At 47.6% G+C, this 15,067-nt stretch overlaps 1 long non-coding RNA gene across 1 annotated transcript; it reads right to left on the bottom strand.

The window, feature by feature from the left end:
* Positions 1-939: 939 nt before the first annotated feature.
* On the bottom strand, positions 940-4,993 carry LOC139835240 (uncharacterized). The gene is made up of 3 exons (XR_011751017.1): positions 4,902-4,993; positions 3,142-3,202; positions 940-2,092 (listed from the first exon to the last, which is right to left on the bottom strand). It is a non-coding gene; the product is annotated as an uncharacterized lncRNA (long non-coding RNA).
* Between the last annotated feature and the right edge of the window lie 10,074 nt (positions 4,994-15,067).

Raw genomic sequence — 15,067 nt, 5'->3', positions numbered from 1 at the left:
GGGACCAGAGTGTGAGTGCCTTTTACCTTTCCTCCCCGGCAACGGCGCCAGAAAAGTGCTTGATGTCTACGCTCGCTTCTATTCTTGTAGACAGTGTTGGTCCTCCAAGAGCAGAGGTTTGTAGAACAGCAGCAAGTTTCCCTTAAGTGGATCACCCAAGGTTTATCGAACTCAGGGAGGAAGAGGTCAAAGATATCCCTCTCAAGCAACCCTGCAATCACGATACAAGAAGTCTCTTGTGTCCCCAACACACCTAATACACTTGTCAGATGTATAGGTGCACTAGTTCGGCGAAGAGATAGTGAAATACAAGTGGTATGAATGTATATGAGCAGTAGTAACGGCGCCAGAAAAGTGCTTGTCGGCGTGCAGTAAGTAGACATGCAGCAGAACAGTAAATAAACAGAGATTGCAGTATTTGGAAACAAGGCCTAGGGATCGTACTTTCACTAGTGGACACTCTCAACATTGATCACATAATAAAACCACTCTACACTCTATTGTTGGATGATGAACACCAATTGCGTAGGGCTACAAGAGCACCTCAATGCCGGAGTTAACAAGCTCCACAATATTCGATATTCATGTTTAAATAACCTTAGAGTGCATGATAGATCAACACAACTATATCAAGTACTAATATAGCATGCACACTGTTACCTTCATACTATGAAAGGAGGAATAGATCACATTAATACCATCATAGTAATAGTTAACTTCATAATCTACAAGAGATCATAATCATAAACTACGCCAAGTACTACATGATGCACACACTATCACCATTACATCATGAAGGAGGAATAGATTACTTTAATAACATCACTAGAGTAGCACATAGATTAATAGTGATACAAAGCTCATTGCAATCATAAAGGAATATAAATAAGCACTTCACTATGCTATTCTGAATTACTCTCTGGCAAGATAACATCTAACTCAAATCATAACTCAGTGAATAAGTATTCTGTGAAATATAGCCTAAGAGACCCACACGGTGCACACACTGTCACCTTTACACACGTGGGACAAGGAGTCTCCGGAGATCACATAAGTAAAATCCACTTGAATAGCATAACGACATCTAGATTACAAAGCTCATCATATGGATCTCAATCATGTAAGGCAGCTCATGAGATCATTGTATTGAAGTACATGGAGAGAGAGATTAACCACATAGCTACCGGTGGAGCCCTTAGCCTCGATGGAGAACTACTCCCTCCTCATGGGAGACAGCAGCGTTGATGGAGATGGCGGTGGTGTCGATGGAGATGCCTTCCGGGGGCACTTCCCCGTTCCGGCAGCGTGCCGGAACAGAGACTCCTGTCCCCCAGATCTTGGCTTCGCGATGGCGGCGGCTCTGGAAGGTTTCTCGTACCGTGGCTTTTTTCGTCTCGAAGATTTAGGTCAGGGACCTTTAAATAGGCGAAGAGGCGGAGTCGGAAGGCTGACGGGGCGGCGACACAGTAGGGTGGCGCGGCCAGGGCCTGGGCCGCGTCGCCTACATGTGTGGGGCCCACAGGGCCCTCCTCTGGTGGCTCTCGGGTGTTCTGGAAGCTTCGTGGAATTCTAAGATGCTGGGCGTTGATTTCATCCGATTCCGAGAATATTTCCTTACTAGGATTTCTGAAACCAAAAACAGCAGAAAACAGCAACTGGCCCTTTGGCATCTCGTCAATAGGTTAGTTCCGGAAAACGCATAAAAACATCATAAAGTGTGTATAAAACATGTAGGTATTGTCATAAAACAAGCATGGAGCATAAGAAATTATCGATACGTCGGAGACGTATCATCTACCTTTCAATAAAGGCAAGATACCTGTGTATAGTGCTATTCCCGGGATCACTGATAGCACATACATTACAAAATATAGTAATCATTGCAATAGTATCGAATTACTACATCTTTGATCCAAAGGGTAAAGTAAAACCTTACATTTTGCATAGTCACATGGACTAGCTCTGTACAATGTTCAGAACAAACACAGCGGAAAGTAAATCATCAATGAGCCTTCATCATCTTCATGTGCCACAGGCAGTCATGTTGGAATGTAGACTCGAGATCCTACCACGTACTTCTCCTCAGAAAATCCTGCACGTTTGAATATGCAGGCCCACGAATGGAGGTCAGTACAATGATGTACTGGCAAATGACACTTATATGGTGGTAGTTTTGGGCATGACTATCTACATGATATTTGGCAAGTGGAGTTTAGGCACATTTGCATAAAGCCAATTTTATCCTACATTTTATTTTAAAACAAAACATTTTACAAAACTCAAAATGATGTCATAAACAGTATCATGGTTACATCTCCCATGTACTATCCGACAGTTGCTACTCAAATTTTAACTTATTCAGAAAAGGTGATGAGATTCTTCCGTACATTCCCTGCCTAGAAAGCTCAAATTGTCCGTAACCGGGGACACGGCTAAGATCTTAGGTTTACTCTCGAGAGGTTGTGCACTTTCACCTTACGATCCACCCTTCCCAAGAGAAGAAATGAGACAAGATCTTTCAGAAGGAGGCTTCAACCATAACCAGCTAAACCCGTTCCCGTTTGGTTGCAAGCCACATCATCATGTCTAGCAACAAGTTTGACCTCACAACTTACTTAATCCCGACAGATCCCATAATACCATAAGGCTGCACTGGAAGCTAACTAAAACATGAATGACATATTAATCTCTTTAATCCTGGGTGGCTAACCACAAGTGAAACTCGCAGACTTAAAACCCATTACAGGTAGTAAACCCCCACACGATCCTCTGATGAAAACCAGAGGTGCAGTCCGGAGCAACCACTATTCAACTGCGCGCTCTCAGGTACCCACCCGCCACTGGCTTCTCCATGGTCGGAGCCCTGAGAAGCCGCCCACCACACAACCAATCCACCCAGGTGATTCATTAAAGTTGTTAATTTTAATTCACAATACTCACAATCCAGATTAATCGAAATCAGCAATGGCACTTTGTTATTGCTAGGCATACTAAGAATTCTAGCAAGGGTTCATGGTGGCTACACACTACTAGGATTGATGAGCATAGCATAACTTTCGAAAACAAAATCCTACCATGCATAATAGTTTGAAAAAAAACACTAATGCATAACAAAATAGGTAGGAATTGAATGTCACTTGCCTTTTTGGTAGTCGAAGCGCGTTCACTTCTCTTATTCAAAATACGCGCCTCTCCGTATGAACTATAATATAAAATATAGCACAACATAAACACACCATTTAACAACAATAAAATCAAACAAGACAACAATCGTAAATCGCTCTATGGTACAAAGGTATGGCATGAGGTTTGGCTTGCAACATATGGCGGTGAGAGTTTGGACGGAAAGTCACATGATTAGAAAGAGATGGATCATCCAAGATATAATTGAAGAATCTTTATGCTTTACGAGAGAATGAAAAGAATTTGAAACGGCTCATGTGAATTGAATCACATAAGTGACAAATAGTGCAACAACAATACTATTGAATAAGTGTGACAACAATTACCCAAAATAGTATGAATTACAAATAGGTTTGGATATGGATTTGTGTTAAGTTTTAATTACCCAATTAACTCATTTGTAAATTGGATAGTTCAAAGTAAGACAATAAGATTAAGTGGGCATAAGGTTGAATATGTATGAATGATATTTAGGATATGATGGTGGTTACGTCAAAGTTGGAATTTGAAGATATGGTCATGAAAATGTTTTCCCCTTTCTTTAGAAGCATTCAACTAGTATCAAATGTAATTTGATATAGTGTGACAACACTTATCAAAGTAGCACAAGATCGCACATAGAATTGGGTATGAAATAATAATATATTGAACTACTCAAATAACCTATTTGAAAGTTGAATGGTTCGAACTAAGTGTAAAGGTTAATTGGCATGAGGTTGTACATGCATGAATGGTATCGGGAATTGGTTCGCGGAGGTTCAGCCCTCTGATACGGGGTAGAGTATCTCCACCTTACTAGAGCAAAATCTAAACTAGGAAATGTCATACTTTACTCAAATAACTCAATTGTTATTTCAATAATATGGAATAGGATAGAATATTTTGGAGACATGTGATCATGTAATATGATGATTGTATCTAAATGATTTGCATAGCCTAGGAATGATATCGCGGACCATAGAAATACCGCGAGAGCAAAGTGTGCGAATCTGACATGTAAAATGTTTAGAATAATCTACGCACTTTTCTGGTACAACGGTATGAAGTTTATCGAAAACCGACGTGTAAAACTCAAGATATGAATTTTACAACTCGCGGTTAAATTTCTAATGGCGTCTGAAAAGTTGTCTGAAAAAGTTACTCAGATGAAAATACTTTCTACATATAAGTTGTAGGGAATCTAATTACAAACTTAATAGAAGAACAACTATTCGAAACGGAGCTCTAGATCTATAGTTACAAAATTTCAAAGTTTGGCATGAGCTATGAGCTAGCAGATGGATTGGTTCCAGACCATACACGCTCGCGTGAAAACGAAAGGGACATATGACAGGGCAAGATACGATTATCTATTGATTAAAAGAAATTGTGGCAGTATGATACGATTCTCGGAACTTCGACGAAGGCAGCCTGCTGTCATCTTCAAGCTGCGAGAGAACGCGAGAACAAGGTTCGTGGCGAGGAGGTGGGCTATGTTCAGCATATTCGCTGACTGAAATTGACTTGGATCAGATTATGTTGACTATTCTGAGATTATTGATGATATCAGAAAAAGTTGATGGAAAAAGAATACTACGATGGGTGACCAAAATTAACGATTTACGGACTTCAAATCATAATTATTATCGCTAAAATATATTCCCCACGTCGAATATGCTAACGATGCTATTCTACGAAAATACTAACGAGAAAATAGAAGAGAGAGGTCCGCGGAATACCTTTTGTAGCGTGAGAAATATCTTCGGAAAAAATATATATCCAAGAAATCCCGCAAAAAAAATATTTTATTAATCTAATCGAACCAACTAAATGGCTCAACCCAATTGTGTGGAATGGTCTAAGCCTTTGGGGTCTTTATATAGGCTATGGGAGGGGTAAAACTCACTTAGCTAAGCAATATGGGACTATTAGTTAGTGCATTTTCGTACAGAATTTTAAAGGCCCAAAAATATTTGGCCCAGAAGAAAAAGAAAGGAAAGATGGCAGAGTGGGCTGGGGAAATGGGCTGAAAAAAATAAAGGAAAAGGGCCAGGGGGCGGGCTGGCCGGGTGGGCTGGGGCAGGGGAGGCCGGGCGACGCCTGGCTGGCTGCCGCTCGCGCGAGCTGGGCCGATCGGCGGCTGGCCGGCCCGATCACTTTTTTTCTTCTTTTTTTCCATTTTCTTGTTTCTTTTATAAAATGAGTTTCGTAACTCCGATTTGAGTGAAACGAATTTCTACAAGTTTGTAAAATTATTTTGCTCAGTATAGGATAACACAAAAACTTAAATTTTATAAATTATTATTTTATATCATTTTTATTACAATTATGCCACTATGGCTATACGAGATGGTTTTAACAAATGCCTACCAAACTAGTTTATAAAAATTTGTAAAAATCAAAATGGTGTTTTAGGACAATCAAGAAACCTTTTTAAAATCCATTTGTGAAAATAAAATAATAATCATTACATACTTTTAGCTTATATTGCTACTTAATCATTATTTTGCAAATAGAGTTTTCTAGGGTTTTGTTTTCTCAGTTACAAATCCATTAAGGATTTGAAAACTTTGAAATCCAAGATATGTTTAGTTTTGAAAATACTTTGAAACCAAAACTCTTTAAAATACTATTTTGGAATTAACTTGTAAATAACTTTTAAAAAGTTTTAATTCTTTGTGAATTTTCAAACAATCAAGCATCAAATTTATTTTTATTTTACATTCCAAAATTTAGAAAAATTCGGGATGTGACAATGTATATGTGCACTAGTTGGGCGAAGATATAGTGAAATACAAGTAATATGGATGATTATGAGTGGTAATTGCAATCTGACATAAAATGGCAGCAAGCAATCATGTAGTAGAACTGGTTGTAAACGGTGTTGCAATGCATGGAAACAAGGCCTAGGGATCATACTTTCACTAGTGGAAACTTTCAACAATGATACCATAATTCAATACACATATATTATCACTTCACTACGCTACTCTTGAACCACTCTCCGGTTAGATAATAAACACAAATTCACTGCGTAGGTCTGCATAAGCATTCCTTGAAGTTAGCATTCCCAACCTATGGACACCCCACGCTGTCACTTTGAGCATACAAAGATGGTACTAACTAGACACCACAATTCATAAGTATTTCTGAAAATTAAGCTTAAGAAACAAACACGGTGTGCACACTGTCACCTTCACACCGTTGGAGAAGGTGTCCCCAGAGATCACATAATAAACCACTTGAGTAGCACAATAGTTGAAGAACAACATCTACTTATTCAACTAGATTACAGAGCTCATGATCACTGATATGTCTCAAACATATCTATAATTTTTGATGCTCCATTCTTATTTTACACCAATTCGTATATGTTTTTCTCATACTTCGTTGCACTTTATATATTTTCTGGCACTAACCCATTAACAAGATGCCATAGTGCCAGTTCCCTATTTTCTGTTGTTTTGTATTTCAGAAAAGTTGTACAGGAAATATTCTCGGAATTGGACGAAACAAAAGCCGAAGTCAATATTTTTCGTAATAAAGACAGAGTCCAGAGGGGGGTCGAAGAAAGGCAGCAGGGCTGCCAGACCACACCTAGGCGTGGCCTGGCCCTAGCCCACGCCTAGGGGTGGTGTGGGCCCCCTGGCCTCCACCGACCTCGCCCCTTCCGCCTATTTATTCACGATCTCGGAAAAAATCTAAACACCCGAGCCTCCATCCACGAAAAGTTCCGTCGCGGCCTCCATTGTAGACCTGTTGGAGGGGGAAATCATCGTTGGAGGCATCTACATCGCCATGCCCGCCTCCGAAGTGATGCATGAGTAGTTCGTCCCTGGAATATGGGTCCATAGCAGTAGCTAGATAGTTGGCTTCTCCAATTTTTGCCTCATGTTTAGATCTTGTGAGCTGCCCTACATGATCAAGATAATCTTTATGTATGCTACATGTTGTATTTGCTGGGATCCGATGAATATTAAATACTTTGTTGAGATAGATTATATATTCTTGTCATATGTTATTTGTGATCTTGCATGCTCTCTGTTGCTAGTAGATACTCTGGCCAAGTAGATGTTTGTGACTCCAAGAGGGGGTATTTATGCTCGATAGTGAGTTCATGCATCTAGTTTTCTGGAAGAGTGATAATAACTTCTAAGATTGTAGATGTGTTGTTGCTACTAGGGAGAAAACAACAATATTTTATCCGAGGGTAATTCTATTGTTTACTTTACACACATTGCTTAATGCGGTAATCTATTGCTTCCAACTTAATACTGGAAGGGGTTTGGACGATAACCGGAAGGTGGATTATTAGTCATAGACGCAGTTGGATTACGGTCTATGTATTATGTTGTAATGCCCAAACGAATCTCATAGTAATCATCTTGTCATGTATGGTCGGTATTCTGTCAATTGCCCAACTGTAATTTGTTCACCTAGCATGTTATTTATCTTTACTGAGAGATACCTCTAGTGAACTGTGGACCCCGGTCCTGTTCTTTACACTGATAAATTCACCCACTGCAATCCTGCTTTGTTTACTTACTACAAGCAATGTTCTCTTTAGTTACTGGAAATATCTCCTTCCACTCGATACATTTAATCCTTTGTGTTCAGCAAAGTCGGTGAGATTGACAACCTCACTGTAAGTTGGTGAAAAGTATTTTGGTTGTGTTGTGTGCAGGCTCCACGTTGTTGCTGACGCCGGTAGTGCACCCTGCCACAAGTAGGCTACAACACCTTCAGAAGTCACGCCTTTCTCCTATTGGTCGATTAAACCTTGGTTTTTTACTAAGGGAAAACTTGGTGATGTTCTCATCATACCTTCCTCTTGGAGTTTCCTAACTGTGTGAAATCTATGCTACATCAAGCCACGTCACACACCAGCAATCACATAAAGATCATACATGGAGAGATAGATAGACCACATAGCTATCGGTAAAGCCCTCAGCCTCAGGGGAGAACTACCCACTCCTCATCATGGGAGTCAGCAACGGCGATGAAGATGGCGGTGGAGTCGATGGAGATGGCTCCGGGGGAAATTCCTCGCCCCGGCAGGGTGCCAGAACAGAGACTTTTGTCCCTCGGATCTTGTCTTCAGCGGCGGCGGAGCTACATAACTTTTCATGGACGAAGGCTGATTTATTTTGGGTTCACGTGTCGGGGGGCTTCTTATAGGCAGAAGGGCGGGGTCGGTGGAGGCCAGGGGGCCCCAGATCACCCCTAGGCACGGCCAGGGCCACGGCCGTGCCTAGGCCTGGTCTGGCCGCCCTATGGTGCCTCTTCGTCCCCCCTCTGGACTTCATCTTCCTTAGGGAAAAATAAGATCTTTGGCTTTTATTTCGTACAATTCTGAGAATATTTCCTGTACAACTTTTCTGAAATACAAAATAGCACAAAATAGGAAACTGAAACTGTGGCATCTTGTTAATAGGTTAGTGCTGGTAAATGTATAAAGAGGAACGAAGTGTAAACAAAACATATAGAAATTGGTGTAAAACAAGCATGGAGCATCAAAAATTATAGATACGTTTGCAACGTATCAGTCCTTATGGAACTTATACTTATAGACGTATGCCTTTTGGTTTGTGTAATGCTCCTTCTACGTTTCAAAGATGCATGTCTGCTATCTTTCATGGTTTTTGTGAAGAAATTGTGGAAGTATTCATGGACGATTTCTCTATCTATGGGACTTCTTTTGATAACTGTTTGCACAATCTTGATAAAGTCTTGTAGAGATGTGAAGAAACTAATCTTTTTCTTAATTGGGAGAAATGCCACTTTATGGTAAATGAAGGAATTGTTCTTGGACATAAAATTTATGAAGGAGGTATTGAAGTCGATAGAGCCAAAGTGGAAGCATTTGAGAAAATGCCCTATCCAAGGGACGTTAAAGGTATTTGTAGTATTCTTGGTCATGGTGGTTTCTATAGGAGGTTTATTAAGGATTTCTCTAAAATTTCAATGCCTCTTACTAATCTTCTCCAAAAGGATGTACCTTTTGTTTTTGATGATGATTGTAAGGAAGCTTTTGAAACTATAAAGAAGGCTTTAACCACTGCTCCTATTGTTCAACCACCTAATTGAAATTTACCCTTTGAAATTATGTGCGGTGCTAGTGATTTTGCAGTAGGTGCTCTTCTTGGACAACGAGTAGATAAGAAGTTGAATCTTATTCATTATGCTAGTAAGACTCTTGATGCTTCTCAAAAGAATTATGCTACTACTGAAAAAGAATTTCTAGTTGTAGTCTTTGCTTGTGATAAGTTTAGACCTTATATTGTTGATTCAAAAGTTACTATTCATACTGATCATGCTGCTATTAGTGTCGTCGTGGTGAACGAGCAGATGCCATGGGATGGCTTAAGTTGGGGCCGAATGGACGCTAGAGGATTCGGGGGAGGGTTTGCGACTAGATGGGATGAACCTCCGGTTGCTTTCCTCAAGAACACAGCACAAGGCAGGTAAACAAGAAGAAAGACAAAAGGAAGAACTCTGCTCTAGATCGCTTGCTTCATTGATCTTAACAAGGTTACACGTTTTTGGATACATGCGTCGTCTATATCGTCGTATCGTGCCCGTAAGAGGCTGTGCCCCCTCTCCTTATATAGTGGAGAGGGTGGCTTACAGTGCAAGGAACCCTAATGGCATCTTTGACTGGACAAACTACTTTACAAAGCTACTTTAATCATGGATGACGCCGGGGTCTTCTTTAATCAGGGACGCTGACGTCCTCCGGCTTCTTTCAGCGTCACTCTTCTCTTTGGCGCCAGGGCTCCGATTAAAGTCACTTTGCTTAGCTCATCCTTGTCTTCTAGCTCCAGAGGGAATCTTTGACCAGCTGTGCCGACATGCTCTCCCTCCGGTATCTTCTTTATCCGGTTCCGGTATACCCCTCTTGGGGATACCGACTTAGCTCTACTTAGCCAAATATGCAACTTTGTCTTCCGGCTTAAATATTAAACCGGTATCTTGATGGCCCAAACCATCCGGTTTGGCATGCCTTTGGCATACCGGGGGTCATCCCCCCAACATTAGTCCCCGAAGCTGGTATAGTCTGATGGATTCTATCCTACAGACCATGCCAGGTTCTCATATCAGAAGATTCCGGTTTAATCATTCCGGCCTTTGACTCGGATCCGGCATCTTTACCCGGATTTACGTTTTCTATCTTTATGTTGTATCTCCCGGTATCTTATTCAGCCATTAAATGCCTCCTCGGCGAGGTCGAGAATTTCTCGGGCCCCGCGCCTGTCAGTGACATGCGCACTGTGACTGACAAGCCAGTGTCAGGGGTCACTTCCCTTCGGCTCCCGCGCGCACATTTAATGCTCCACAGCGGATCCCCGTCGCCGCTTCGGATATGTGTGCCCCTCCGTGTGGCTTTCTGTTTCCTCGCGTGTATTACTGCGCCACGTGGCGGCCCATGGTGCGAACCGTCGCGGCCCGCGGTGGGAACCGCCGCGGCCCGACGGTTTTCAGCCCATCTCCTCTCGTCTTTATAAGGAGAACTGCCCCCTCTTCTTCCTCTTCTTGCATTCTCCATCCTTCGCGCACAGTGCTCCTCGCTCTCTTCGCCTTCGCCGTTCTCCGTCCGCTGCCGTTCGCTCGAGCCGTGCCGCCCGGCGAACTTGTGCCGCTCCTCCTGTCGTGGTATCGTCACGGCATATGCCATAGGGTGGCTAATCGAAGGTGGTTCCTGAGAGATCTCACGGCGGTATCCGGAAGCGGGTATGGGGACGAGCGACACGGCGACGTACCCAGGTTCGAGGCCCTCAAATGGAGGTAACACCTCTACTCCTGCTAGAGTGTATATGATGATCACACAATACAAGGTTGCTCCTTGAGCTGTGTCCGGCTGCTCCTGGGAGGCTAAGGAAGACTAGAGTCTCTCTCACAGGGCAGCGCTAGGGGTGGAAATGAAGTGAGAATGATCGGTCCCCTGCACGAGAGGGGTAGTGCGGCTTATATAGGCGCCAGCACTTTACATATAAGACCCTATAGTCTACTGGCCGACTTGGCCGGCTTCGGCTTCCGCTCCTTCCCGAGGCAATGACGTCAGGAGCCGTTGAGGCCTTATGGCCTGTCCCATCCGGCTGCCGAGGTCAGCGGTATGGAGAGGAAGTGTCCCTGTCGCCGTCAGCCACTGTAGCCAGTACGGCTCGACGTAGACCATGATGGCCTGTCCGGCGCGGGGCACTATTGCTCTACAGTGCCCCGCGCTTTACGGAAGATGAAGTCATCGTGGACTTTGGGAACCCGGATCACCAACCCGGTTCCTTCCAGTGCAAGACTCGCCAGCCTCAAGTCGGTCTGAGGTACAAACCCCCAGTCGGATATGGCTTGTAGAAGCCGGCCCAGCCACAGCATTGGCGGCCGTAGCCAGGCCGACTAGGACCTGGAGCCAGCCGGCTTCCGGACCAGCCGGCCACGGCGCCAGCCGGCTGCTCTTCAGCCGGCCTTTGCCGCGAGCCGGCCAGTGGCCAGCCGGCTGCTCCGCGTCCATTGCCCTACCCGGGGTCTTCCCCCCGACATTAGCCCCCGAAGCTGGCAAGGTCATGCGTTTAGAAGGACCTAGGCAGGTTTTCCTGGCTTCTTGAATATACTTGACGGCACTTGGAGGGGCCGACTGAGAATTTCCATTCAGCCGGCTGCGCCCTCATCCGGCTCGTTTCGGCCGGCTGCTTCTAACCGGCCAATATTTATACTTATGCAGCTTTTGCTTTCTCGCGAGTTTTGATGATGTTTCCGCCTTGCTGGATGATTTTTGAACCGAGTTGAACTTGGTGTCCGGCTCCGGCTTGCGGCGCGCCGGAGTCTCCGCCGCCTCAGGTTCTGCACCCGACTTGACCGGTCTGACGCCTGGGCTCTGCCGCCAGTTCGTCTGGTCACATCAATGTTCCCTCCGGATCCGGTGCGGTCGTGGGCGACGTGGTGTGGCGGTTTCCAGTAACGGCAGCGGTCGTGGGGGGAGTTAGTGCGCAGAGGATCCGGGCGACGTGGCCACGATCGCCACTTGGAGGTTAACCGTCCGCCGCGGTCGGCTATAAATGCCGCGGGGGAGGGTACCGAGGCGGCCACTTGCCTCACTTCATCTTCCTCGCGCTCCCGTTCCTCTTCGCTCTCTTGTTTGATTCCTTTTCTTTCTTTACTCTTTATGCTTATCTTCTTCTTGTTTGTCCGGCTAGGGCCCCCATCAAGTTTGCCCAGGGCGGCGGCTCCCGGCAGACTCCGCGCGTCGTGTCGCCGCCTCCGCGCCAAAGGAGGGAGCCGACGCCGCAGCCTTCATCGCGCGCACCTACGCCGCCGCCGCCTGCGGGTACTCCGCCTTCCGTAGGGGCGCCTTCCTTCGCCGTGCCGCTGGCCTCAGCGCCCGATCGCGGCACGCGGGTCGAACCGACGCGCCAACCGATGCTGGACGACATGTTCCCGCGCCGGACTCGTCTTCTGGACCCAGCTGCTGGGGCCGGCCGGGGCATGCCGCCTTCGACCGGAGCCGGAGCCGGCAGGGCTGCACCGCCCGCGACCGGAGCCGGAGCCAGGCCAAGCGTGGTGGTGCTGGATGAGAGCCCGGAGGGGGCACCTCAGGCGCCAGAGACGACTGCGCCGACTGGGCCATCTGCCTCGCCTGGAGCGCCGCCACCGCCGGAGCCGATGACGGAGGAGCCGGCCAGGCAGGAGCCGGCCAGGGATGAGCCGGCGCGCACGGAGGGCGCCGACTCGCGCGCGCTGGTGAGGACTGGAGCCCCATCGGCGCCGCAGCAGGGTCTGCACGTGGCCAAGGGCGCACTGCTTCTGCATGTGCCGTCCGCCTCCGAGTCCAGCCTTGGCTCGGCTAGCACTATGGAGCAGGCGTGGCTCCGCGCCGACTCCTATGAGGTGACCAGCCGGGAGGGGAACCCCGGCCAAGCATCGGTGGAGATGTTCTTCTCCAGCCTGCAGGCCAATCTCAAGGCCAGGGCTGCCGAGGCCGCGGCCAACGTCGCCAAGGTGGAGGAAGCCAACAAGGTACGCTTCATCTGTTTTTCAATTTGGTTATCATCCTGGTAGCCCTCCGAGGCATGTGTCGGCTGCTTGGAGCCGGCCCGGGTTTCGCCTAGCATACTGATTTTTCTTTTTTCCTTAGGCTGTGGCGGATCGGCGCACCAATCTGTACAACCGCGCCGTGACCCACTACCACAAGGCCAAGCTGGGCCGGGCCGACTTGGCCCGCGAGCTGGAGGCTGTCAGGGGTAAGATCTTGCTTCTTCCGACTCGATGTCTTCTTTCTCTTTAGTCTTGGTTTGCTGACGTTTCTTTTCGGCTGGCTTGCAGCTGAAGCCGCCAAAGTCCCGCTGCTGGAGGCGGATCTCCGGGCTGCTCGCGCCCAGTGCGCCGAGAGCGAGGAGGCGGGCCGATCTGCAGCCGCCAAGCTCAAGGTGGCTGAGGGGGAGCTGGTGCGGCTGCGCCTGCTCGAGCAGAACCACCTCACCGAGCTTGCCTCCGTTAGGACGGCGGAGAAGGAGAAGGTGGAGGATCTGAGCCGGCGGCTGACCGAGGTGGAGAAGCAGCGGCTTGCGCTTCAGGAGGAGGTCACCACCAAGTCCACGGAGCTGTCGGCCACTGCCAAACGCTGGACGGATGAGATCGGCGCGCTTGACCGTGGCTTGTCGGGTGAGTGCATTTCTATGTTCCCTTCCCTTTGCCGGCTTTCGGCTGTCGGCTGCCGGCTTTCGTTGGTAGCCGGCGGCAGAAGCTTTATCTTTTTCGCTATCTCCATTTTCGGGCTGGGGGCAGTCGGTTCTTGCCGGCTGCCGCCAGGCTTTTTCTTTTATCCTTCGAAATCTCCATCTTCGGGCTGGGGGCAGTCGGCTCGTGCCGGCTGCCGCCAGTCTTACTTTAGAGCTTCGGAATCTCCATCTTCGGGCTGGGGGCAGTCGGCTCGTGCCGGCTGCCGCCAGGCTTACTTTAGAGCTTCGGAATCTCCATCTTCGGGCTGGGGGCAGTCGGCTCGTGCCGGCTGCCGCCAGGCTTACTTTAGAGCTTCGGAATCTCCATCTTCGGGCTGGGGGCAGTCGGCTCGTGCCGGCTGCCGCCAGCCTTACTTTAGAGCTTCGGAATCTCCGTCTTCGGGCTGGGGGCAGTCGGCTCGTGCCGGCTGCCGCCAGGCTTACTTTAGGACTTCGAAAATTTGCATTTTTCAGCTTATTTCGGCTTCGATGGTTTCTGACTTGCTTCTTCTTGCAGCGGCCTTCCCGGAGACGCAGGATGCGGCGTTGGCAGCCGTTGGCGTTGCGCGCGAGTCCAGGAGGCGGGCGACTGGCGAGGGCAGCTCGGAGTACTTCACCATGGAGGACTATATGGCGTCCATGGCCGCCCGCGTCGAGCCCATCACCAAACTCGGCTGGGAGCTCCGGAAGGCGGCTGAGGAGCTGGTCCCGATGCTGTGGCCCGCGGAGGCGGTGCCGCAAGATATCTCCAGCCTCTCCTCCTTGATGGAGCGGGCGCCGGATCGCTTCCTCGACTGGAAGGAGTCTGCCACGCGCGCTGGTGCCGACATGGCGCTGTCCTTTGTCCTCTCCTGGTACAACGAGGTGGATCTAGGGCAGCTCGAGTACCGGCGGGCCGGCGTGGAGGACGAGCTTCCAGCCGAATACAAGGCCGCCCGGCTTGCCCGAGCCAGCACCATCGCCGACTTCGTCGACAAGGGCGTCTTCGTCGCGGACCCGAACCCTCACTCTGATGAGGAGTACGAGATCGACGATGAGGAGGCGGAAGAGGCGCCCGAAGACGACCCGGCAGCCGGCTCCACTGACGCTCCTCCGGCTGGTCCTTCTTCAGCTGCTGCCTAGTTTACCTGTTCCTTATGTTGCTTTTGCCAAGACAGTTTATTAAATCCCCGGGATGCCGGGTGCATATGTATGAA

Source organism: Lolium perenne, chromosome 1, assembly GCF_019359855.2.
Source record: "Lolium perenne isolate Kyuss_39 chromosome 1, Kyuss_2.0, whole genome shotgun sequence".
Lineage (NCBI taxonomy): Eukaryota > Viridiplantae > Streptophyta > Magnoliopsida > Poales > Poaceae > Lolium > Lolium perenne.
The sequence above is the reverse complement of the archived record's forward strand: the minus strand, read 5'-3'. Positions and strand labels throughout refer to the sequence as shown.